The sequence below is a fragment of the Lissotriton vulgaris genome, chromosome 6 (genome assembly GCF_964263255.1).
Source record: "Lissotriton vulgaris chromosome 6, aLisVul1.2, whole genome shotgun sequence".
In the NCBI taxonomy this organism is placed as follows: Eukaryota; Metazoa; Chordata; class Amphibia; order Caudata; family Salamandridae; genus Lissotriton; species Lissotriton vulgaris.
Window position 1 is genome coordinate 1,324,106,488 of NC_141694.1, and position 26,418 is coordinate 1,324,132,905.

General features: G+C 48.9%; 1 protein-coding gene and 1 long non-coding RNA gene across 2 annotated transcripts in view; one reads left to right on the top strand and one right to left on the bottom strand.

Moving 5' to 3' along the window:
• Positions 1-26,418, top strand: part of SAMD5 (sterile alpha motif domain containing 5) — a 274,149-nt gene that overhangs the window by 122,872 nt on the left and 124,859 nt on the right. The gene's annotated exons all lie outside the window — the stretch shown is intronic.
• LOC147708837 (uncharacterized) lies at positions 7,599-14,167 on the bottom strand. Its single transcript, XR_015296522.1, has 3 exons — positions 13,136-14,167; positions 8,632-9,450; positions 7,599-8,580 (listed from the first exon to the last, which is right to left on the bottom strand). It is a non-coding gene; the product is annotated as an uncharacterized LOC147708837 (long non-coding RNA).

The following is a 26,418-nucleotide window of genomic DNA, read 5'->3' on the forward strand; positions in this document are numbered from 1 at the left end:
AGTGATAAATATCATATTACACATCTACATATATATATACGCTCGCCACTCTGAGTTTATTTCATCATTTAGTAGGCTACCTTACCAAATTTGTTAGCTTCCTGTGGCAGTGCTCATCGTTAAGGGAACAAGATCCTGTTTATATGGCTGAGATACCCGCCACCCCCTCTCAACACAATCCCCAAAGGAGGGAAACCGGAAACAGTTCTTGAAGTTTTTGGAAGAGGGAGGGAGTGACCCTCCCGGCCGTATTTATTAAAACAAAAATTAAAACATTATATTAATGTACAATTTCATTACCACATTGCGATGTTTGGCTAACCTTAACAGATTCTCTAATACAGAGGTTCTCCTAGCCGAACTAACATCCTACAAAACATTGACTTGAAATTTTGAAATTGTACATCCTAACGTTTAAGGGCCAACGGCAAGGTCGTAACCGGTGTCAAGATCCCTAACCAGAAATACCCCCCCCACTTGGGAGGGGCGACAGGACTGAGGCGTACCTCCAGTGCAACTACCAATTTCCCTTGACTTGACGGGGGCATCAATAAACTCGACGCCATTTAAAGGTCGTTCGAGGACTCGTGTGAGGTTATCTAGAAGGTAGCGTAGACCTCCCCCCAAACCCCACACAACTTACCACATCTGCCGTCGCAGACGTCACTGGCCCCGGGAAATTCCCCAGGAGGGGGCTGTAACCCCTCCTACCCAGGAAGGGGCCTTGACCGCCTTTCCTTTTCTTTCGGCGACCCATCCTTAGAAGGGACCGCCTCCCCGTTGAGGGGCCAATGGCCACCTCTCCCGAGCGCTCCCATCCGTGTTGGGTGACGCCCACTCATAGGGATCTTCCAATTAGTGCTCACCGATCATGACCTTACCGCCCGACCAAAATAAATACGACAATGCTAACTAAATTACTAACTGACTACCTATGAAAAGACAGTAGCAACAACCACTTTATTAAAAGCATGCTTACTGATAAACACAAAAGCAGAAATACTTTATTTGCAAAACATAACACAAATTGACCAGACTTTATTGCATACTCAAAGTCATCACGATAATCACCATAACCTGTAAACGAAAATCAGAGTTATCCATCAAATTTTTATTCAGACATTATTAAAACCACTTGCTGTCATCAGGGGCTGGTGGGTGGGTCAAAATTGGCTCTTCGTTCCGTCTCGAGCTCACGTGCAGCGAGGAGGTGCAGTTTCAGAGCACAGGAACAAGAGGATGCCTTCGGGTCTTGCGTCCCCTTTTATCCGTCTTCAGGGCGGGCGTAAACCCGCCCCTGCCTGCCCCGAGGGCGTGGCCAGCCGCGTCAGTGTCTAGGCCAGCCCACTCTAGGGCGGGAAAAAGCGCGCCCCGGCTACGCCGCTTCGGGCATACCAGCCGAGACACGCCTCCCGCCCAAGATGGCTTCCCGGGGGGATCGTGGTACTCTGCCATACGTGTGGGGGGACCGAGTGGTCGCCCCTTTCCATATGGCTGAGATACCCGCCACCCCCTCTCAACACAATCCCCAAAGGAGGGAAACCGGAAACAGTTCTTGAAGTTTTTGGAAGAGGGAGGGAGTGACCCTCCCGGCCGTATTTATTAAAACAAAAATTAAAACATTATATTAATGTACAATTTCATTACCACATTGCGATGTTTGGCTAACCTTAACAGATTCTCTAATACAGAGGTTCTCCTAGCCGAACTAACATCCTACAAAACATTGACTTGAAATTTTGAAATTGTACATCCTAACGTTTAAGGGCCAACGGCAAGGTCGTGACCGGTGTCAAGATCCCTAACCAGAAATACCCCCCCCACTTGGGAGGGGCGACAGGACTGAGGCGTACCTCCAGTGCAACTACCAATTTCCCTTGACTTGACGGGGGCACCAATAAACTCGACGCCATTTAAAGGTCGTTCGAGGACTCGTGTGAGGTTATCTAGAAGGTAGCGTAGACCTCCCCCCAAACCCCACACAACTTACCACATCTGCCGTCGCAGACGTCACTGGCCCCGGGAAATTCCCCAGGAGGGGGCTGTAACCCCTCCTACCCAGGAAGGGGCCTTGACCGCCTTTCCTTTTCTTTCGGCGACCCATCCTTAGAAGGGACCGCCTCCCCGTTGAGGGGCCAATGGCCACCTCTCCCGAGCGCTCCCATCCGTGTTGGGTGACGCCCACTCATAGGGATCTTCCAATTAGTGCTCACCGATCATGACCTTACCGCCACAGGCCGGATAGTTGACCGGCTATCCGGACCCCCCACAAAGCTCCTACCTAAAGGTCATGTTTTAACGTTTTTAACCATGCTAAGAAGTCTCCTATGAGTAACTCATTCCCCACCCGAGACAAATGCACACCATCCCCCAAATACATACTGTCATCACTAATACAGCCATGCGAAATAGAATGCAATGTCCTGGAACGGAACAACCTACTCACTTTGTTATTAAGCTTTCTAACAGAATGATTCAAAGCATGAATAGAAATAGCCCCTCGCCACACCTTTCGTGGGATCATATGGGACCACGCAATTATGCACCCCAGAACTCTCCTCGCCAACCAACTTACAGTGGAAAGCATCGCCTCCAGGAGAAGTCGTCTACCGGTGGTGACCAAATCATTGCCCCCTAGATGTACTATGACTATAGACGGCGGTGACCTCGTCCGCCCTAACAAACCCTCGAAAAATGTTTGAAACTGGTCAATACAGAGACCGCCTCTTCCGTAGAAGGACACCCTGTACCCGTATTCCCCAGCTACGTGAATCATGTCACCTGCTTTGAATACGTCCGCGGCACGCCTCACGTGTGAGTGGCCCACGACCCACACCTCCTTTTTCACAGCCGGTGATGTCTGACCGCTGGCCCGGTGTTGGGTCGACTGCATAGTCCGCCCCGCCTCGTAGGCTTGCGCAACTGAAAACCAAACAAAAACAAGAGGCGTGAGTACATCATTACAGCTTCACAACATGTGTAACCGCACATACCTCTTATAACAATTGGAGGACCAACGCCCCACTCGTTTCACTTGTTCAACATTAAGACCCCTAGCTGTAGCTTCTGTAGCAGCCCCTATCCGAAAGGAATGGGTCCCAAACTCGCCCGGGTTCAAGCCCGCAGCGGCAATTGACATCGCAAGCACCCGCTGAAACTGAAATTTCGTCAGTGGGGTGGCGTCCGCGTGTCTCAACAAGGTCCCCCCCCATGATGCCACCCTTCGTGCTAGGTATTCTTCTAAACACTTTACCGGACACATGGAGGACCCGGGAATCCTGCGTATGATTATGCAGTCACCCATCCCACCTTGATCGGTCTTGGACCTGACAAAGGAGACAGTCATTGTCTCACCTCTGATCTGAACATGTTCCTGGCACAAACCCCCTGTCACATCCTGTTTGTTCCTTGCCACCAGTTCGCTTACCCGCATCGCCCCATGAAATGCCAGCGTAAAAGCGGCTCGGAACAACACTGTCTCAAACTGAGATGAACATGTGGAAGGGAGTGTGGCCAACAACTGGGCCAACCTATCCAAACCTATCGGGCGCCTCTCATCTACTCTGCGACCTTCAAGGCGTTGCCACCCACGCAGCGCTTTCTGTACAACGAAAGACGCTGTCGGGTCCTGGATACCATGAGCCCTGGCAACAAAGGAAATGGCAGCACGATGCCTCTGGGCCGTAGCCACCGATTTCCCAGCCCTACGTAAGGACATCAGAAAATTCACTACCCATTCCTCGTGGCCCCACAGCCCCTCTCTATCGGGCCCCAAAAAGGCTAAATAGGACCGAAACGCCCCTTCATATGCCTTCCTCGTCCTTGGTGCTAGACTCTCTCCCACGAGGTGACGAAGTTCGGGGCACCGAGAGACCAGAGAGCTTCGGGAAAGGGTGCCGGCTCTGGGTCCGCTGTGGGAAGGAAACCCGAGAAAGCCTGCATATGAAAACGAGACAGTGCATCAGCCGCCCGATTCAATACCCCCGGGACATGTTTTGCTCTGAATAGCACATTCAGTTGCATACACAGTAAAACAATTTCCTTGAGCAGTCTTAAAATCATTTTACATCGTGCAGCCTGGCTATTGATGCACTCGACCACGGTCATATTGTCAGACCAAAAGATCACAGAGTGATCTTTGAACCCTTCGGGCCAGGTTCTCAGGGCCACCAAAATGGGGAAAAGTTCAAGGAAAGCAATATTACTTGTCAGACCATTGTCATGCCACCATGTCGGCCACCTTTGTGCCGACCATTTTGTGCCGAAGATGGCACCAAAACCTATGCTACCTGCTGAATCGGTCCATAGCCCCAGCTCTTCCGAGGACACGGCTGGTTTGTTCCAGACGACTCGACCATTAAAGTCCGCCAGGAATGCTAACCAAATGCGCATGTCCTGGCGGACCTCAGCCGATAGTCTCGTGCGATGATGGCCCTCCTTTAGGCCGACCATAGCTTGGGCAATTGAACGGGAGAAGGGGCGGGCCATTGGTATTACCCTCAGGGCAAAATTCAACTGTCCCACCAACTGCTGTAATTGATGCAGCGTAACTTTAGATCCATTTATACACACTCGGAGGGCTGCCCTGAACTTTAACACTTTGTCAGCTGGCAAACGAAAACAACCCTCACTGGAGTCTAACTCGATCCCCAGAAACTCAAGGCAAGTCGTAGGACCCACCGTCTTACCTGGTGCCAATGGCACACCAAACTGCTTCATTAACATACAAAATTCGGCCAAGGCCCGGCCACATTCGAGATCCCCGGCTGCCCCAAGGAACAGAAAATCATCAAGGTAATGCATTACATGGTGGAAACCCGTCTTCTTTGTGAAGACCCATTGTAGAAAACTACTGAATTTCTCGAAATAGGCACAAGATATAGAGCACCCCATCGGCATACACTTATCCATGTAATAACAACCCTGAAACATGAAACCCAGGAGACACTGGTCGTCTGGGTGTACCGGGAGCAATCGGAACGCTGACTCGATATCTGACTTCGCCATCAGCGCCCCGGGCCCCAGGCGATTCAAAATGGCTACGGCCTCATCGAAGGATGCGTACCGCACCGAACATACTTCCGGATCTATTGCATCGTTAACAGAAAGACCACGTGGAGCTGATAAATTATGAATCAATCGGAACTCCCCCGGGTCCTTCTTGGGGACCACCCCTAAAGGAGAACAAACAAAATCATGCACCGGGGGTACACTAAACGGGCCGGCGACCCGACCTCGAGTAACCTCTTTCCGGATCTTATCCTGTACCACGGTCGTATGCTGCAGGACCGAAAGTTGATTTTTACACTTCTCCACACCCTGAAAGTCCCCTACCGGGATGCGGAAACCATACGAAAATCCGTTCCGCAGCACCCCAGCAGAAGTACGATCCGGGTATTCACTGAGCCAGGGAATCATCGCCAAGGTATCAATCGGGGTAGGTAAAGGCGCCCCTCGGACTATGTTAGACCTGTTTGGCGCCTCCTCTCCCCCCGTTATCACCCGTTTTGGCTCTGCACGTGGACTCAGGATGGGGCGACCCGCACCCACTACATTCATGTTTAAATTTACACGATCCCTGGGGCCTAGTACATTTACCTCTGTTGAAATTAAAGCACAACCCCCTTTTTCCTGTATTGCCGGCAGGTCTCGACTGATCGTCGGTACCCGTACCTGAACGAAAGGGCGTCCCCCCATATTGGCGGGAGGATTCGCCAACATTACTTCCTACCAATGGCATTTTCAACATACCTGTCTCCTTCATTTTATCCCATGTCAAAGAATCATAACAATCCCAGGTCAAGCTTTTATTATGCTCTTTAGCCTTTCGAAAAAGATTATCGTAGCAAAACCAATGGTTACCCTGGTATGATGTCGAGTACCCCATGATTCGCGACTGATAGGTCGGCAACTCGGAAAGCAACTCGGGCCTACGTTCCCCCAATATCGACGTAAAGATTCCCCATGCATTGCCCCAATTGCCAATATTTTCATTCACTTTAAAGGCGGCCATTTTTGCGCGCCAAACACTCGGATGCATGAGGTCTTTCTGACCCTTAACATGCTCCACTTCATAATGATCAACAAGCAACGAGAAGATGTTCACATATTCCCCTGCCCAAATCTTTTCCTTAATTGCCAAAGGCACATGTTGACCCAACCTTTCTCTACGAGAGGGTGCTGACTCATCCCTCGCAATCGGCAATGGCCGCTTACCTGCACCGGACGCTGCCTCTGGGGTCGCAATCGTCCCTTGTGGCTTGTCAACTACAGCAACCGGCGCGGACACCTTGGCTGCTTCCCGTTTCTCGCGCAATTGCTTCATCAGCGCCTGCGCCTCGGCAGCCGTGGCGCCCTCACTACTTTCGCCCAACCACGCTGCAAGTTGTGCTGCCAGCTCGGGCGGCATATCTTCATTGGACACCGGGGTGACCACCACGGGAATCGGATTCCCCTCCGCCGGTACTGGGGTTGGCGCTTCGAGCGGGGTACAGGGAACCGGGACGTCTCCCCCAGCTGGTCCCCTCCTTGGCCTCTTGGCTCTCCCTCCTGGAGCTGCTCCAGCCGACGGACGTTCCGGCCCCCCTTCCCCGTCTCTCTCCGCCACCCGCTTCTTTAGCTCGGTCATCTCCTTCATGAGGACCCGAACCATCTGTTCGGTCGTCATTCTCTTCCCGCCTTTCTTGGGCATTTCTCCGACAGAGTATCTGTAAGACAAAAGAAAGATTACAACGCTCAAAATTGGCTCTTCGTTCCGTCTCGAGCTCACGTGCAGCGAGGAGGTGCAGCTTCAGAGCACAGGAACAAGAGGATGCCTTCGGGTCTTGCGTCCCCTTTTATCCGTCTTCAGGGCGGGCGTAAACCCGCCCCTGCCTGCCCCGAGGGCGTGGCCAGCCGCGTCAGTGTCTAGGCCAGCCCACTCTAGGGCGGGAAAAAGCGCGCCCCGGCTACGCCGCTTCGGGCATACCAGCCGAGACACGCCTCCCGCCCAAGATGGCTTCCCGGGGGGATCGTGGTACTCTGCCATACGTGCGGGGGGACCGAGTGGTCGCCCCTTTCCATAATGACTGATGAGTGCAGTCACTGTTGTTCCTGTGTGCCTCACAATCACGATGTTAAGCTCATGGGGAATGGGTAATTGGTCACATGGTTCTGATGCTTTACACCTTGCACTTTACTGGTTAAAACTGCACTTTATATCAGGAATTAGGCTGTTGGAGGAATGATAACTTTTAAATATTTTTTATGATAAAATTCTTATGAACTTAGTGATGATTTTAAATGTTTGTTTTTTTAACTTCTTGTTGACTTTGTCTTTATGTAAACATGCCTTGGGCTTTATAATACTTTTTAATATTGTATAATGTGTGTTTTTACTGTCATTGCATATTTCTTTTTGTACCGTGCCTTTTTTTGATATTCATTTATCGAAATAAAGATTTTTGACTGACTGACTGACTGATGTTAAGCTGATGATTTTGTCCTTTTTAGCCCCTTCTGCATGTATCATTTGCCTTTTCTCCTTGATAGCGATAATGAACACTAATTAACGAGATAAAAAGCAGTGTTAACTGATTAGCATGGTAATCCCACCATTTGATGGAGGTCGCTAATCATGTGGGAAGAAAACCAGCTGCGCGTCCGATTTAATAAAGGCTGACCGACAAATTCCTGTGTGGTTTTGATCTTTTTTGGGTATGTGAGATAACGGAATGTTTCTTCTTGATGACTTTTTGCTTGCCATCAGATGCACAGTCCAATTGGCTCCGACATGCTATCAATTTGAGACTGGCTCTTTTGGTGAAGCAGGGAAAGACACCTAATTAGGGGATTAGACTAAATCCGCTAAGTGGTGGATAAGGATAGTACCTTTAATTGCTGAATCCAGAGAGAACCTTTAAGTGATGGATCTGGATAGAACTTTTAGGTAGTGAATCAGGATAGAAAATGAACGTCAATTGACCAAAAGACATGGGGTAGTGGTAGTGACATCACATGCCTTTTGCTCTTTACGTTCACTCACACAAAGACACATACACACACTCTCTCCTTTACCCATGCACAGTCACAACATATATTTAAAAGCCTTTTATACTTACCTCCGCTGCAAAGGAGGGTCGCATTCCAGCTCATTGTACTCTATTTTCTTTATTACACTAATAGTGAATAATATATTGTTATTCACTATTAGTGTAATACAAAAAAGGCAAAAATCATGGCGATTGGAGCATCAACAGATGTCAAGAAGTTCGAGCTGCCCAGTGTTCCTGGCTCTGATTTTGCTACCTCTAAGGCCAGGAGTTGAAAGGCAGGGCAAGGGGTCGCAAGGGGCAAGCCCAGGGTCGCAACTGCCACCCGACTACTCCTAAATGACGTCCATGGGATAGAGCCTTTAAGTGGTTAAGTGGGGTAGACCCTTTAATTGCTGAATCGAGATAGAACCTTTAATTGTTCGACCATGATAGTACCTCATTGGTGGACTGGTTTAGAAACGTTCCCTACTCATCCCCAATCACATTCACATCTTTAATTTGATGCTATTGTTATTAAAACACTAATTTACTGTCATGCAACATTGAGCTGGTCCAGTCGCACCGAGACCTCCCCCATGTTACCGTAAGTATTAAACACAAGCATGAACTTGAAGAAATCAATGAAGTGTAATTGAAATATATGAACGAGGGAATATTTTCTGTTTTCATATTTGAATCTTGAATTCTATTCAGCAATGATATTATTGTCCGTCATCTCATGTCAGGTGCTTCACTCTGAAATCTTCCAAACAGGCTGATACTGAGAGCATTTCTACTTAGCTAGCAATTGTACTTATAAAGTGACACCTCTATGATTAGATGATGTTCCGATCTGGCAGCATTTATTTCCAGGCATCAGGTGCCAGACGTTTCAGGCAGATGCACAGATCTAAAGGCAGTCTAGGGAACATCATACATTTGGCTTTTCTACCAGTATATGTTTATTCCTCTTAGGGCAATCCCTGTCCCCAAAAGATTGAATATTATGATGGATGATCAGATGAAATAAAATCAGAATAAAAAAAAGTATATTTCCATAAATTAGCTGGCCCAGTGGAAAATACTATCACACAATTGCGAATGACAAAAAGTGACTTGAAAATGTGCAGTTTCCGTGTTCCGAGGCCGCAATTCATGTAGGACAGTGGAGCGGGTAGGGCTTGCCACACTTGTTTGCAGTTTCAAGGCAGCCTTCAATGAATGTTAGAGTAGAAGATGCACGTCTGAAAATAATTTCAGCGGTAGGCTGTGGGAAATAAGAAGTAAGTGGCAGAGAAAGAAGAGGAAAGGTTCTCTGTAAAGAATTCGCAAGACACTGGCGTCCTTCTGGATAAAAGTTACAGGTTTCCCTGGGGGTCTGTTTTGAGTTTGGTGGATACAGGCCATCTGCAAAAATGTGTCCGTTGTTCCCTTCACCCTATTAAAAGTTTCCTTGACTGTGCACACTGTAAATAAAGTGAGTGTACATGCTAAATATGGAGACAGAATTCTTGCTATTATTTGTAGATTTGTTTACTCATTCCTATTCATAAGCCAACATTACACTGTAGTGCCTAACCCAATCTGTAACGAAGTGATCTATACTACTATTGATTGATTGAAAAAGCTTTATTCGAGTTATACACTCATAAAAGCACTGACATATAAATTCATACATTTTAAAACATCAAGCATTCTATTACAACAATTTATAATTGAAAATACATAATACCAAAACATTAAAATTTTTACCAATTGGAATAAAATAAGCTTTTTCATACTATGCGAATACTAAATGCAAGTTGAGGTATTGGGACCCCCGCATTACGGACCATTCCCAAAGTTTAGACAAATTAAGACTCATACCATACATGTTGCCCGCATTTTGTGGTGTTAGGATTCATATACAACACCCAGTAGATATTTGCAAGGTTTAGTCAGACAGATATAAAAATGTGGAATTCAAAACACATTGGGGAGTAGAGCCCGCCTCCTTATGGACCATGCCCACCCCAGGTATTTAGCTGTTCCAACTACAATGGGCATTTCAGTGGAGGAACAGATAATTCTCAACCCCTCCACACCACTTCGGACACCAAGATTCCTACATACTGGAGCCAACCATGATTTTCTTGGGATTGCATAGGACTCACATATAAACAGGAAGTGTGCAATATTTTCATTAGGGGCACCACATGACGGGCAGCACAAACCACTACTAGTTCTCCAGCCGGACGTCAGGCACCTCAGGGGGAGAGAGCCCGCCCTTAACTGGAAAAATAATTTCCTGTCTAATGGGACAGTTATGCTGTCCCAATACTTTTCCAGGGATGGGCTTTGTTTGATTTCTAGAAATCTTCCCCCCATTGAATCCGAGGTTACGCTCCTCCATAATTTCTGATCAATGTAATCCCAATATATTTCTTTAATGTTGGTTTTACTAGGGAATACTTCCCCAAGGGGGTTTTCCCATAATTTGGAGAGCCCAAGTTCCGCAAGAACGTCCCTGAGCGTTTTTAGCCATTTAATTTTACGAAAAACATCTAATTTGGCTAATGCTAGGAACCCCTCGGCGTAGTGCCTTATTTCCATGGTTGTCCAAAGCCGTCTCCAATAAAGGATTGGCCTCAGTCGAGCTCGGTCCCTGAGCGATTTTCTACCTAGATCAAAGACAAGCGGTAATAAAGGGGTGCTTTGGGGAAGACTAGTTATCCCTCTCAGAAACTTGTTCTCAGATTTTTGGATGTTGATAAGACTCTCAAAGCCCCAGACTTCGGCCCCATAAAGGGTTGCGCCCAAGGCTTTGGCGTCATAAACCATAAGGACTGGTTTTATGGGCCTGGTCTTGGATTTTACTTGCTCAAGCCTGAGGGCTCCTGAAATTTGCTGATGTTTCAGCAGCGCCTTCTCTATGTGTCTAGCCCAACCAAGTTTGCTTGATATCTCAACCCCGAGGTATGTAAAGACATTTACTAGCTCTAACTTAACATTATTCAAAAATACCCTAGGTTGAGATTGGCGCTTTTGCCCAAAGGCCATCAACTTGGTTTTATTAACATTCACCTCAAGACCCCGTTCTTTGCAAAATGCGTCAAAAATGTTCAGGGCTCTCTGGAGGCCCGACGGAGTCTTGGACACAATCAAGGTATCGTCCGCGAACATCAGAATTGGGACTCTGATGCCCGCTAACGAAGGTGCGTCAACCATTGCGTCCAACATCCTGTCCACGATGCCATTGATGAACAGCGAGAACAGCAGGGGTGCCATTGCACAACCCTGCCGCACTCCCCGCTCAACCGGGAAGTTAGTAGTGGATTCCCCATTCCTCCCCCACTGGACCTTGGCATAATTGCTTTCGTGAAGACGCATTATCAGCGAGAGCAATTCAAGGGGAACCCCAATTTTGGATAAAACCTCCCACAGCGTGCACCTGGGCACCAAGTCAAACGCAGCCCTTAGATCTACAAATGCTACATAAAGGCTGCCTTTACCCAGGAGTACAGTCCCCCACCGCAGCATGGTAAAGCGAAAAATTTGGTCGACCGTACTGGTTGCACGTCTGAATCCTGCCTGGTAAGGGGATAGGGCATTATTGTCATCTACCCAGGCCATAAGTTTGTCGACAAGCATCTTCCCCACTACTTTTTGCATAGTAGCCAGCAAACTTATTGGTCTATAGTTTGCTGGGAGTGACCGATCGCCTTTTTTAAAAATTGGTATAATTATGGCCCCCTTCCATATATTGGGGATTTTTGCCCCTTTAGCCAGGCCATTTCCCAACAGAGTCGCATATTTTGCCCACTTAACCTTGTCATGCTTAAAAATGTCTGAAGGGATTCCATCCAGCCCGGGGGCTTTTCCCCCCTGCAGTGTTGAGATTACAATTTCCGCATCCTTGGTATTAAAAAAATCACCCTTGCAAAATACCATAGGGATAGATTCTATAGCCACTATATCCCTGCACTCGGCATACTGGGGTTTAAAATACTCGACCCACAATGCCTCATCGACATTGTTGTCGGGATTATTGGGGGCGCCCCCTCTTCCCCATCTCACAATTTTCCAGAACATTCTGGAGTCCTTTTGACCTGAAGCCTCCAGTAGCTCCTCCCAGTACTCCTCGTCCCACTGCTTCTTAGCCTTTCGAATACTGTCATTATAACATTTCCTTGTAGCTTTAATCGAGGCCTTGTCCCTACTTTTGAGTGCTCTGCCCAACTCCAGCCTGGCCACCCTACATTGTTTGTTGAACCAGGTTGGAATTGTAATTGGTACTTTCCTATTAGCCTTCAGAGGCTTAGTAAAATGCGGTTTTAACAGAGAAAAAAATGTCTCATGTATGTCAGTTATTTGGACAGAGCCTGGTAGTACAGGATCTACTCTTTCCATGGCGGCAATGGCATTGTCTACCTCCAAATTAATAGACTCCAAAGTGGTCAAATTAGCCAGGACATATGGCCATTTCACCCTTCTTGAGTCATTGGCCATAACAGGTACGCTCCCACTACCTGACACTAGGTTGGCTCGTGCAGCCTTCCACCATGAGTGTGAGACACAGAGGGGGTTGTGATCGCTTTCTATTCTGCCCACAATTTCCATGTCACCCACGCCACACCATAACTCAAGACTGCAGATGACGTAGTCAATCCTGCTTTTGTTATGTCCATTATCGTATGTACAACTACCACCTTGATCACTTTTTGTCCTACCATTGAGGGCCCTCAAACCATATTCCAAACATAATGCATTCAACAACAAAATATCGTTAGTCCACCGCTTCACTGGTAGAAGGTCTAGGTTGGGGATGTCCCAAAGGGCATCTTCCTCTAGTCCTATTGGGAATGCAGTATGTTCTAGGGGCTCAAATGTCCTATTCAAGTCACCAGCCAAAATTACTCTGTTTCCAAGTGACCGAGATTCAAGGGAAGCGGATAGTACTTCTAGGGTAACAGAATTCCCTGGACTCGTGCCCCTGGCATATATATTATAAATATCTATTGTTAAACCCTTGGCTACAGATAATCTCAATAACTGGATATCCTTACTACCTAGATCAATCATTTTTGCCTTTACATTTGGTGGATACAGGCCATCTGCAAAAATGTGTCCGTTGTTCCCTTCACCCTATTAAAAGTTTCCTTGACTGTGCACACTGTAAATAAAGTGAGTGTACATGCTAAATATGGAGACAGAATTCTTGCTATTATTTGTAGATTTGTTTACTCATTCCTATTCATAAGCCAACATTACACTGTAGTGCCTAACCCAATCTGTAACGAAGTGATCTATACTACTATTATAAAGAGAAAACTGTGTCCTTTGAGCCAGGTAAACTCGAAAAGTACACCACCAATCCAAACACCCAAGACATATTTGAAAACCTCAGGGCAAGTAGAAGGACATAGGCTATATAAAAATAAAAAATATACATTGTTTAAAAAAGTTAGAAATAAATATAAAGTAGTGCCTTGCAAGTAGCGCCGGCCGCGACATCTGCGTGATGACATCGGGAGCGCGGGGAGGAGCGGCGTCCAGGAGCAACAGGAAGAGCAGAGGACATGAGAGCGGGGAGGAGCGGCGAGCGGCGGTCAAGTGGTGAGGAGCAGCGAGAAGCGGAGGAGCAGTGGAGCGGTAAAATCAGCAGCGCGGGGAGGAGCGGCGGGTGAGGTAAGTGAAGCAGCCAAGAGCCGCGGGTGCGCACCGAGGGACGGGCGGGAGCCATGAGTGCACGCAAGCCCAAAATGCTGCCCCCAGCCCCCTTCTGCCCCGGGCAACGCCGGCGGGTGAGGTAAGTGAAGCAGCCAAGAGCCGCGGGTGCGCACAAAGGGACGGGCGGAGGGACGGGCGGGAGCCATGAGTGCACGCAAGCCTGAAATGCTGCCCCCAGCCCCCTTCTGCCCCAGGCAACGCTGGGGCTAGCTGCTAGTATAAAATAAAGTTTAAATGAAATAGGTTATAGAGCCCGTACATGAAAAGTAAGGTATGTCCCAGTCGCGTCTCCTGGACCACAAAACGGTTTTAGAGAGGTTCAGGGTTCCAGTAGATGCTCTGATTCACTTCTATTCAGTTAATTAAAATGGCCCTAATTTATGGTCCTATCCAGTGGTGGCTGGTAGGGAATGGTGTCGGAGAGCGGGGTGAGGTGGTGGGCTGAGAAAATAAAAAAAGAATGAAAGAAGAAAGCAAACTTACCTGCCGGTCGCATCCCAGCCGCCGCCTCTCCTCCTCGCAGGAAACACCCGGGCTCCTAGGCTCCCTAAGCCAATGACAACGCTTTAATGCAGCATTGTGATTGGTTCTCCTGAGGTCCCCAAAATCAATCACAATGCTGCATTGCAGTGTTTTGATGGTCTTAGCACCATGGTTCGGTGCTCAAACGGGAACATGGAGCTTGTGAATGTTCTCCACCAGGCTGTGTAATGCAGCCTAGTGGGGAACATGCAAAGTGTGCATGTTAGAAATGGGATTTCTGGTTGGCTAGGGCAGGCGCCTAAGCCAGGCCGAAAAAAACACTCTAGCCAGGGCAAGGGAGTTACATGCCGAAGATAACCCCTGGTCACACCCTTGGTAGCTTGGCACGAACAGTCAGGCTTATCTCGGAGGCAATGTGTAAAGCGTTTGCGCAAATCACACACAGCTCCGGTCCCTCTCTGTGACCGCTGGCCGAGCCCAGGAGGTTCCGTCTTTTCAGACACCGGCCTCACTCTCCTTCAGCAACACGCGGGGCTCTCTGTTTCCTGAGCAGATCCCTGTCCACTATCAGGCCTTCCGCTGCCTGTCTTCCAGCCCTCGCATGGGCTGTCTGGATTTGGAGCGTAGTCTCCTTCTGCCTTGGGGGTTTTAGGCCACAACCACTTCTTGGGATCACAGGGGAATCCCTCCGCCGGAATTCCCTACGAACAAGTTACAGCACAGCCCTGTCAAGCGAAAACTCCCCTGAATCACTCATCATGCCTCAGGCAGTGTAGGCCCCCCTCTGGGGCTTCGGTCACCTCAGGAAGGGAAGTGCGGCCCACGCTGCAGGGCACAAGCGCTCCTCTCGTTTTCCTGCCCAGACAGATATCCTGGAAGCGCTCACAAGGCGCTAAGCCCAGACGTCCAGGGGTAAAGCTGGGCCCAGAGAGGCCAGCTTACAGGGCCCACCAGCAAAGAGGCAGTCCCTTGTGGTGTTTCCTCCTGGTGCCCAGCAGGTACAAGGAAGCACCCAAAAGAGCACACTCACATGTGGTCACAGCCCCAAAATGTATACTTTGTTTTGTCTTTGTTTGGCCCTGGCACAGGGCTTGGGGTACCATGTCAACTGGTTCTGGGGGGTACTGAAGCACTTTGATTACAGTGCTCACACCCTTATTTGTCAGGTTGGGCTCTGTCCTCAGACACACCACAAGGGGGGCGGAGCCAGCATTGAACAAGGCAGGTACAGACCTATCCAGAGTAAGCGGCTACTCCTCCCACTACTCCAAATGCAGATCTTCCTATTAAGCCTAGCACCAACTCACCCTGACCATCTGGAGCCACACACCTCACCAGCCCTGTTCACTCCAGAGCCAGATGGTAAACAAGGTTTACCCAGAAACTCAGTACTAAGGGCCTCATTATGATGGAGGATTCTCCGCCTCCTCCGGGCCGGGGGAAGCCACCTCCAGCCCGGAGGAGGCGGAAAATCCTCTGCAGACTCACCAAAGACCCACCGCCGCATTACGATGGCTGGTGCGTCTTGGTTACTGTCCGCTGCTTTTCCGCCGCGGTCAGATTACAACCGCGTCGGAAAAGCGCTCATTTGGCTGGCAGTGTCTATCGGACACCGCCAGCCAAATTAGGAAGCATTTGTAAACATGCTTTTCCGCGGCGGTTTTTCCGCCGTGGAAAAGCATGTGTACTTTTGATTTTGGGGGCCCGTTGCGGGCCCCCAGGGTGTTGGCGGGTGGGGGGTGCACATGGGGGGTACCTATGGTACCCCCCAGCATTTACTTGCACAAAGCGGCAGGCACCGCGCGGTGCCTGCTGCTTTGTGCATGTAAATGTTAAACATGCACTTTTAACATTGCGGCGGGTGCTGCTTGAAGCAATGTTAAATATCCAGGATGTGACCGCCAGGGTGGCGGTCACATCCTAATCGCACATGAGGGAACGCCGCAGCCCATGCGGACGTTCCCTCATCCTCTGGGGTCGCGGACGGACGCAAGTCCGTCGGCGATCCTAATGAGGCCCTAAATGCAGTACTAATCAGGCAGGTAAAGACACATAACAAACAGAAATGCCAACTTCTAAAAGTGGCATTTCTAAAATAGTGATCATAAATCTGAGTACACCATTACGCAGCATTTATTATCACTATTCCAAACATACCTCGCTGCTCCTCTCATATCAGGAATTACCACTGAAACACTTATCAGGGAATCCCCAATTCATTCCTATGAGAGGGCAGCCTCACAGCAATGAGAAACCAAAGTGGCTGTTTTTCATTACCAGGACATGTCACGCACTTAAGGTACATGTCCTACATTTTACCTACAATGCACCCTGCCCATAGGGCTGGCTAGGGCCTACCTTAGAGGTGACTGACATGCAGTAAAAGGGGGGGGCACAGACATGGCACCCACTTTATGTGCTACGTAACAGTGGCAGTAAACTGCATGCACAAGCCCTGCAATGGCCGGGGCATGAGACAGGTTTGAAAGGCTACTTTGGTGGGTGGCACAATCAGCGCTGACGCCCACCAGTAGCATTTAAATTACTGGCCCTGGGAATCTGAGCCGCTTTACAAGGTACTGACAGGTAAATTAAATACGCCAAACACTGGACAGCAGTGATAAAGTGTGCAGAATCCTAAAACCACTAACACCATGTCAGCAAAAATATCAGGAGGAAGGCAAAAAGTTCAGGGATGACCCTGCAAAAAGGGCCAAGTCCAACAGTACATGAATGTTTGGCCAGCCCAAGACTGCCGGTCATACATTCATGCACACTTTGAGTGTGCTCACCATTCCTCCCCTGCCCTCTACTCTGGACTGCCCCGCCCATAGGAAGGAAAAATAAAACACTTTGGGGCATATTATCAAGGGGGTTTATCTCCGCTTTTTTTGCTTTAAAAGCCAAGAAAGCGGAGATAAAATTATCTCCCTATACCTAGCTGTCGCTAACACCAGTTAGCGACAGCTAGTCGGAGATAGCGACCATCTTGGGCCCCACTTTGCACGTCAGTGATATTTATCACTAATGACATGCAAAGTGGGCGTGCCAAGATGTTAGCGACTGGAAACAGTCGCTAACATCGCTATCTCCTATTACCAGCTTATGGAGATATTCGCGCTAAGCGCGAATATCTCCAAAAGCTAAAACCTGCCCTGAGCAGTTCTTAGCCATGTTATCCAATGGGAGGTGGATAACATGGCTAAGAGCATTAGCTCGGTAATGCATGAATATCGCTGACTTTTCAGCGATATTCATGCATTGCGGCTGTTTTTTATCGCATTTGCGATAAACCTTGTAATGCGAAGGTTTATCTGCGATAAAAATCGCCGCAGCTCAGCGGTAAATTTTTGTCTCTAACCAAGCAATAGCGATAATTATCGCTATTGCTTGGTAACATGCCCCTTTGTTATTATCGTTTTCCCTCTGCACTGCTCATGATGCAGTAGGGCAACGTTCCTCCACCTTAGCGGAGCAGCTGCCCCAGGTCCTATCCTGATTCTCTTGATCATGGCGAGTCATAGTTGTTGAACCAGCAGTTTGATACAGCAATTTGGTTGACCACTTCCCATTCAGACTGAACTAGATTTAGTTTAGTTCCGTCTATTTAGCTGCATTACTGACAATCAAAATGCCCCTAGCTGAGAGAGAAATAAATTGGTAGAATTTTGGTGAAATTGAGGTGGGTATTAGCAGAATGTTAAAAAAAATTAGTTTTTACATATATTTTGTTTTTGTTAGAATTCCTACTCTCATTTCTACAGTTTAGATGCCAGACTAATTTCTTGCTGTTTTTTTTTCAAGAGTGCGAACTCTACCCAAAAGTATCAGAGCACTTTACATGAGCACCAGTTGCATTACAGACGGACGCATGAATTTTTTAGGCAACGCGGAGGTTAAGTGATTTGCCCAAAATCACAGGATGCTTGAGCCACCCGCAAGGACTCTGAACTGGTTCTCCAGCTTCAAGGTCGGCGGATTTGGCCGTTACGCCACATCCTCTAATAAAAAGCTATTGCAATAGCTCCCCAATTCCTCCTTTTAAATCCACAGCTAGAGTAGAAACTTAATTAAAGTTGTGCCGAAGCCACAGCAATAGTTATTATTATGGCTTTATGCTGCAGGTTTTGCAATTCCCTGCTTTATTTTTGTTGTTCAAGCTGTGATCGTATATTTTCACAGCCTTAATAAAATTCAATGTTTTCATTGTTTAGCTTCAACGCTGTGATAACAGTTTTTCTCAGAATGAACTAAGCTGGTTTATAGTTCATTGTTTGCACCTAATTTAATATATACAATACCACTGTCAATGACACAAAGGAAGCCGTGCACACTCTTTGCTTTATGGTTCTGTTTTGACCTTCTGTGTGTTATCATTTTCAGTGCCACATTTGCATACAGTTGCATTTTTCTGCTAAAAAGGCGATAGCAGCGCACATTCAGACGTATAAGCTCTCATAAAACTGCACACACATGTATTCTCCCTTATGCACACAAGGATGTACTTGCCATCAGCCACTCAACTCATTTCAGTACTTGTAAGTGATAGTAAGAAAGCAGAGGCTGCAGTGGCGGCTGGTATTTAACGGCGGTGGGGATGGGTCACGGGGGAGTGGGGGAGAGAATGAAAATAAAATTAAACACTCAGCTATGTGCTGCTGCTTCCGCCTCTCAGACCTCTTCACCCGCTTCCATGACTCCAGGGCAGGAAGCAGGAACCACACACCTCCCAGGCTTCAGATAGCCAATCACAGCACTGCAATGCCACGTTGTGATTGGTCTGAGCGCTGTAGTTCGGTGCTCAGCTAGGGAATGGGAGCCTGGGCCAGCTCTCCACCAAGGCTGTAATGCAGCCTGGGTGGAGAGAATGCAAAGTGCGCATGATGGTTTGGCAGCCCGAGACACCCGACCAAAGCGTCATGCGCACTGGGAGTGAACAAACCACTGCTACCGTTCCCTACTCTGTGAACAGAGGAGCCCAGCCCCTACCCAGCTGGGCAAGGACGGAAAAATAAAATGATAATAGCAATGAGTTATTATCATTTTATTTTTTCCTTTTTGACCTGCTCAGTGGAGTGACGCACCTCTGCCTTAGTGGAGGGGCCACACCTGAGAGGTGGAACAGACGCACTGCTCTTGCCATCATGTGTACTCTGTTGTGTATGTAGCGGAATTTGTTTTTACAAAAGAGCAGACATGCAATACTTTCTTGCTCAAAAACTGCATAAAATTGCTTTTCTCTGAACAAACAGAGGTTGAGGTAACGTTATAGTCAGGTGATGGGATGAGACAAGAAACCACTGAAAAATTTCAATTATAGTCAGGGCCACTGCAATTATGTAGCTGGGAACGACCAAATTAAGCAGCAGTGTTGACTAAATAATGCAGCATGAAAAGGCAAATTATACAACGGCATAATGAACCATATTTTGTGACAGTATTACTTCATTATTTAGTAATTTTTAGACATGATAAGACTACTTGGACAAAGATTTCACCTTTTTAGTTTCATTTTAACACCCAATAAAAGGGTGACCTGTCAACCTTTGTGGCGGGCTTTCCACTGCACGGAGACACATGGCAAGAGGGTTTTGGTAATTTTCGATCCTTTTAAATTAGGAATAAAGTTTACTTTTTTGTTACAAGCTGCTGATTATGCAGCAGATGATGGATTATGTGAAAAATGGGACAAATCAATAACTGTGCAGAAAATGCCATTATGCAGAATCACTTAATTGCAGTGGGCATCATTATGTTGTGGAATGGAAGTAATTCAACAAGCTATATCTGTACCCAATTTTCTATCAGCTTTCGCAATATGCAGGAACATTTCATACTTGAATTAATCCATGCCACTGGCAATTGCTTGTGCCACATCCCAATCCATCATTTTCCATCCATTATGCCACCTCAGTTTAAACCATGCCATATGTAAATTACTCTTGACTCTTCTCCTCATGGAAACAGTCCAGCCTGAACTGTCAGGTTAGGTTCTCCATGAATTGGAACACAAGCAACGTAAGACTAGTTTTTCCCTAGTTAGGCCACTTCAGCATGGCAGCATGGCATAGCTTGCGTCGATTGGCACAATGATCCTGAGATCCACGTCTGGCATACCCGGTGCACGTAGGGTGTCAGATACAAAAACAACAAGTTGATGAATAGGGCAAATTTGACCCTAGGTTGCTTGTTTGCGAGTATGCCGTGACATGGGTCTCGTGCTCAATGTCCCACTGGAGTCAAGCTATATTTGACTGATGACCCTTAATAAGGACAAAACGCATCCTGGGTTGCTTGTTTTCCGGCTCAAGGAGGATCTAGCCTGGCAGCTCGGTCTGGACGGTTCCAGCTGGAGCAGGATCAAGGCTAATTTGCATATGGCCGGTCCAAACTGAGTTGGTGTGGTGAGCGAAACCAGGGGTTTGGGATGTGGCCCTGAGGGTAACATTCTGCCCCCTTCTGTGACCTTTTATTCTTTTTCAGGCATCCTATAATGGCTACCACAAAATATTCGCTATATGTTGTGGCCAGCCAATCAGGATCTGCCCATTCACTTTGAATAGGCCAATCCGAGCATAGCTCGACACCAAGAGTCTAGATGGCTGTAATGTTTTACCAGTGTGAACCCCTTCATGTGCACCCTAAGCACCTTCTTGGATGCTAATCTCCTAAAAATGGTTGTACAGATTTACACCACATAACAAAAAGCATGTTTTCTGAGAAAAGCTTAACTTTTTACCAAATTTGCATAATTTAATTCAGCCTTTATTCTGTATCAGACTGCAAACTTCCCTATGGGTATTTAGATGGAAAATCAAACTTTTGGGGTCCCTCCCCATTTGGCCTAGGAAAATATTCTCTGATCAAGAACCAAGTCTTTGAGACTTTTAGCTCAATATTGAGCATTCTTCGGGTATGCCTGCTGGGATTTAAATCTGTGACTACCGTGACTACAGATTTCCGTGGAAGCCACACTAATCACAAGGGAGTTAAAATGGATGCATGTAATAGTATCTGAGATCCTCTATTGGGAGTGCAAATACAGCATCCCTAAATTTGAAAAAAGTACCAGAGTGTTAACATTCTTCACACAACAATGCTCCAGGTATAGGCTTCAGGTGCAGGGAATAGGTATAGGCTTCAGGTACTTGAGTGTGCCGGCAAAACACTGGTGAGTTCCCTTGTCCTGTCGACCCTAGATTATTGCAACGCTCTGTTTCTAGGTGCCCAGGAGAGAGTTCTTTGGAAAATGCAGGCCATTCAGAACGCTGCCGCCAGGCTCTTAGGGCGCATTCCTAAACACCATTCGGCCGCACTCACTATAAGACAGCTGCACTGGCTGCCAGTGAGGAAAAGAATCATGTTTAAATCCCTCTGCCTGGTTTACAAGGCTCTGAAAAATGTTGGACCCGCCTTCTTTGTCCAAAACCTTATCCCTTACCGCCCTCCAAGAACGCTACGATCATCCTATCAGCATGATTTAGTGGTACCCCGTACCAAATCTGTCTCATGGGGGGACAGAAGATTTATGGTAGCCGCACCTAAACTGTGGAATACTTTACCAGAATCGATTAGAACCAGCCCTTCCCTCTGGATGTTCCGCAAGCAACTAAAAACTTGGCTTTTCAACCAATGAACTTTTGCTCTTTGAGGCCCAAAACAATGCAGTAACTTCAGCGCCGAGATGCCTAAGGGCCGTCGTTCGCGCTCTATAAATGTTTTTATAAATAAATAAAATAAATAAAATAAGTAACTGAACACAGAGTTCCCAATTTATCAAAATTAATAAATAATCTCCATCCACGGGAATGAGATTTACAAATCTTTATATTTTAAAACGGTTCCCAGATGTAGACCTGGTAACTATTGCTAATTTGCACACAAGCAATTGCACTTTTCCCCTTAGACACTCATCATTTGGAAAGGTTGTTTTCTGACCATTCCCACCTTGGAAAGGTATTTATTCCAGACAGACGTATGTGTAAGTTTTCAACTGATTACAAGCTATGTATGGGTCATGTAGAAATTTAAGAAAGCTCCTTAATTCTCAGGTGTGTGTTTGTTACAAAATGTGCTAGGTGATCTCAGCAGGTCGAATACTCTCTTCCTGCCTCCTCGAGGGGATTTACCCATGAATGCTTCCATTTCTAACGATAATGGCATTACTCCTAGTCCTACTCCCTCGCCTTCCTTCCATACAATTGAGGCTCCGCCTCCCACCCAGACCCACCCCCAGCATAAAAACTCTGCCCACCCCCTCCTCCACCTGTACGTAAACAAGCCGAGCTAGCACTCAGTTGAACCGCACCGGGAGGGAGGGAGGGTCCTCGAAGGAAGGCGAGGGAGTAGGACTAGGAGTAATGCCATTATCGTTAGAAATGGAAGCATTACCTCCCGTCCCTCCCTCGCCTTCCTTCCATACAATTGAGGACATAGCAAGCAGAATAAAACAGAGACAGACAACTGAGTGATAAAGAACACCAAAATTTAATACAGTGCCCAAAACACAGCAGATCAACATCCCTGGCCCTGCATAGAGGACAAGACCCTGTGGCCCAGAACATTACCCAAACGTTCCAGACTCGCAATTCGATAGTGGCGGACAAAAGTAGAAGGAGAAGACCAAGTCGCCGCCCGACAAATCTCCACCACAGAAGCCCCATGCAACTCAGCCACCGTAGCAGCCATACTGCGAGTGGACCGCCCCTGAACCCCCACAGGAGGAACTACACCCTTAAGATGGTAAGCCAGCAAGACCGTGGAGCGTAGTCTCCTTCTGCCTTGGGGGTTTTAGGCCACACCACTTCTTGGGATCACAGGGGAATCCCTCTGCTGGGATTCCCTACGAACAAGTTACAGCACAGCCCTGTCAAGCGAAAACACCCCTGAATCACTCCTCATGCCTCGGGCTGTGTAGGCCCCCCTCTGGGGCTTCGGTCACCTCGGGAAGGGAAGTGCGGCCCACGCTAATCCAATGACTCAAAGAGGCCGTGGAAGGCTTAACCCCTTTCCGAGCCGGACCAAAGTTAACAAACAAAGAGTCCCCCACCCGGAAGGACTCAACAACATGGAGGTACCACAGCAAGGCCCGTCGGACATCCAAACAATGCAAGCGAGAATCCTCAGCCGAGGAAGGAGCAGGACAGAACTCAGGCAAAATCACTTCCTGACTGAGGTGAAAAGCCGAATTGACCTTAGGTACAAAGGACGGAACGGGAACCAGAACCACCCGATCCGAAAAGACTTTACAAAAAGGAAATTTGCAAGACAAGGCCCCCAACTCCCCCAAGCGCCTCGCAGAGGTGATAGCGACCAAAAAGCATGTTTTAAAAGTCAAGAGACGCAACTCGAGACCCTCAAGGGGCTCAAAGGGAGGACCAGACAGGACATCCAACACCAGATGCAAATCCCACGAAGGGAAGGACCGAACAGGGCGGGGAAACAAGTTCAACAGACCCCGAAAAAAACGAGGCATCAGAGCCCCCTCATCCTGCAAATTACGCCAGGAGCCCCTAAACGCCTGAATAGCTGCCCACTGCAACCGCAGAGAAGCCACCGACAGCCCCAGAAGAGCCCCATCCTGAAGGAACTGCATCACCAAAAAGAGGTCAGCAAGCGTGGGGTCAAAACCCTTACCAGCACACCAGACCGAAAAGACCCGCCAATGCCTGGCATAGGACAGTAGAGTGGAGGACCTACGCGACGCCTGCAAAGTAACCGCCAACTGGGCAGGAACCCCCAACCCAGCTAAGCCCCGCCGCTCAACAGCCAGGCCGTCAGGTGCAACCTCCGGAGAGAATCCAGGGGAAGGGCCGGAAACTCCAACGGGGATGGAACCACCAGAAGGACCCACTCCCGGTCGCAACACAACTCGGCCAGGAGAGGAAACCAATTCGCCCGAGGCCAATAGGGAGCCACCAACAACACCCGAGCACAATCCCTCTGGACCCGCACCAGAAAGGACCGAAGCAGCGGAAAGGGAGGGAAGGCATACAGCAGACCCCGAGGCCAAGGACAGGTCAAGCCGTCGACCCCCAGAGACCCGGGACACCTGCCCAGAGAACAGAACTGCACCACCTTGGCATTCCCCAGATCCGCAAACAGGTCCACCACAGGGAGGCCCCAACGACCCACCAACCGGAGGAACACACCGGGAAGGAGAGAGAAATCCCGAGACGACGGAATGGCCCTGCTCAACAGATCCGCCCTCACATTGTCCACCCCCCGAATGTAGAGAGCCGACAGACCCAGCACCCAGACCTGAGCCCACCGAAAGAGGACGCTGGCAATCAAGTTCAAGGACCTGGACCGAGTCCCCCCTTGACGGTTGACATAGGACTTCGCCACCAGATTGTCCGTCTGAACCAACACCCAATGCCCCCTCAAAGAGTCCTGAAAGTGCACCAGGGCAAGCACAATCGCCCTCAGCTCCCGCCAGTTCGAGGACCTCCGGGAATCCAGCAGAGACCAGAACCCCCGAACCTGCTCCGACCCCAGCCAAGCACCCCACCCGGACAGGCTGGCGTCCGTAGTCACCACAAGCGGAGCCGGGGGAGACAGAGAAACCCCCGCCAGGAGGTGTTGGCGGCAGAGCCACCAGGAAAGCTCCTTCTGGATCCGGTCCGTCATGGGCAGCAAGGACAACAGACTCTGAGACCCTGGAGACCAACCCAACAGGATCCAGTTGGCCAGGCGGAGGAGATGAAAACGAGCCCATGGAACCAAAAACACCACGGATGCCATGTGTCCCCGCACCCGCAGCCACTGGACCGCCGGAGAAGCCTCCCGGGACATCAAGGCCCGAACCTGCGACTGAAGAGACACCAGGCGCTTGTCGGACAAGGTAACATGGCCGAGCAAAGTCTGAAAACGAGCCCCGATGAACACCAAGTCTTGAGACGGGACCAAAGAAGACCTTCCCCAGTTCACCAAAAATCTGTGTCCCTGAAGAACCTCCAAGGCCCTCCCGATGTGAGAGAGCAAAAGAGACTCCCCCGCAGCATGCAGCAAGAGGTCGTCGAGATATGGATGAATGAAAACCCCTTCTGCATGAAGGAGAGCCACGAGAGGCGCCAGGACCTTCGTGAAAACCCTGGGCGCAGACCTGAGGCCGAAGGGAAGTACGCAAAACTGAAAATGGGCGTCTCCCACAGCGAACCTCAGGAAACGCTGAGAAGCAGCGGCAACCGGGGCGTGGAGATAAGCGTCCTCGAGATCCATGGATGCCAGGAAGTCGCCAGGCTGAACCAAAGGAATGATGGCCTGAAGGGTCAACATACGGATGTGTACGGGCCGAACCCAGGCGTTGACCCACTTGAGATTGAGGACAGGCCGAAAGCCCCCGGTCACCTTCTGAACCAGAAACAGAATGGAGTAGGTCCCCGTCCCCACCTCCTCTACAGGAACCCGGCAGATGGCAGCCTTGGCAAGCAAACAGGACACCCCGTCCAGCAGAGCCACCCTGCGGGGACCGGAGACAGGCAGAGGAGTCAGCCAAACCCCAGAATCCGGCGGGACCTGCAGGAAGTCTATCACGTACCCACGACCCACAGTGTCCAGGACCCAGCCATCCGAAACGTCCTGCTGCCAACGAGGAAGAAACTGCCGAAGACGACCCCCCACCGGCAGGGAACCGGCCAGACAGTAGTTGTCAGGGACCATTCTTGGCAGGGCCCTTAGGAGCGGAGGCAGCGTGCCTGGGAGAAAAACGGGGCTGAAAACGCCGCCTGCGGAAAGACTGACGAGAATCACGCTTCGGGGAAGACCGAGGGGCCCTACTCCAAGGTTTACCAGATGGAGCCGCCCCGCCCTTATACGGCAAGGCATGCTTCCGCTCCTTGAAAGCCTTCGAAATCATGGCAGGCAATTGGTCCCCAAACAGAGCCAGTCCATCAAAAGGCAATTTCAACAGAGCCGCCTTCTCCCCAGGATCAGCCTTCCAGGACCGGAGCCAGAGGGAACGACGTGCCGCCACCAAAGCCCCAGTGGACATAGCCGAAGACTTTATATTATCCGACGAAATGTCCGCCAATAGCCGAGCCTGCTGTTCCATAGCAGCCAGGAGGTCAGAGCACTCAGAGCCCTCCTGAACCGCCGCAGCCAATTTCTCGAAATCCTGAACCAAAGACTGCGCAGAGTAGGCAGAGAACAGGCTAGCCCTCAGCGCCAGGTTCCCAGCAGCAAAGGAGCGATTAAGGCCAGAATCCACCTTCTT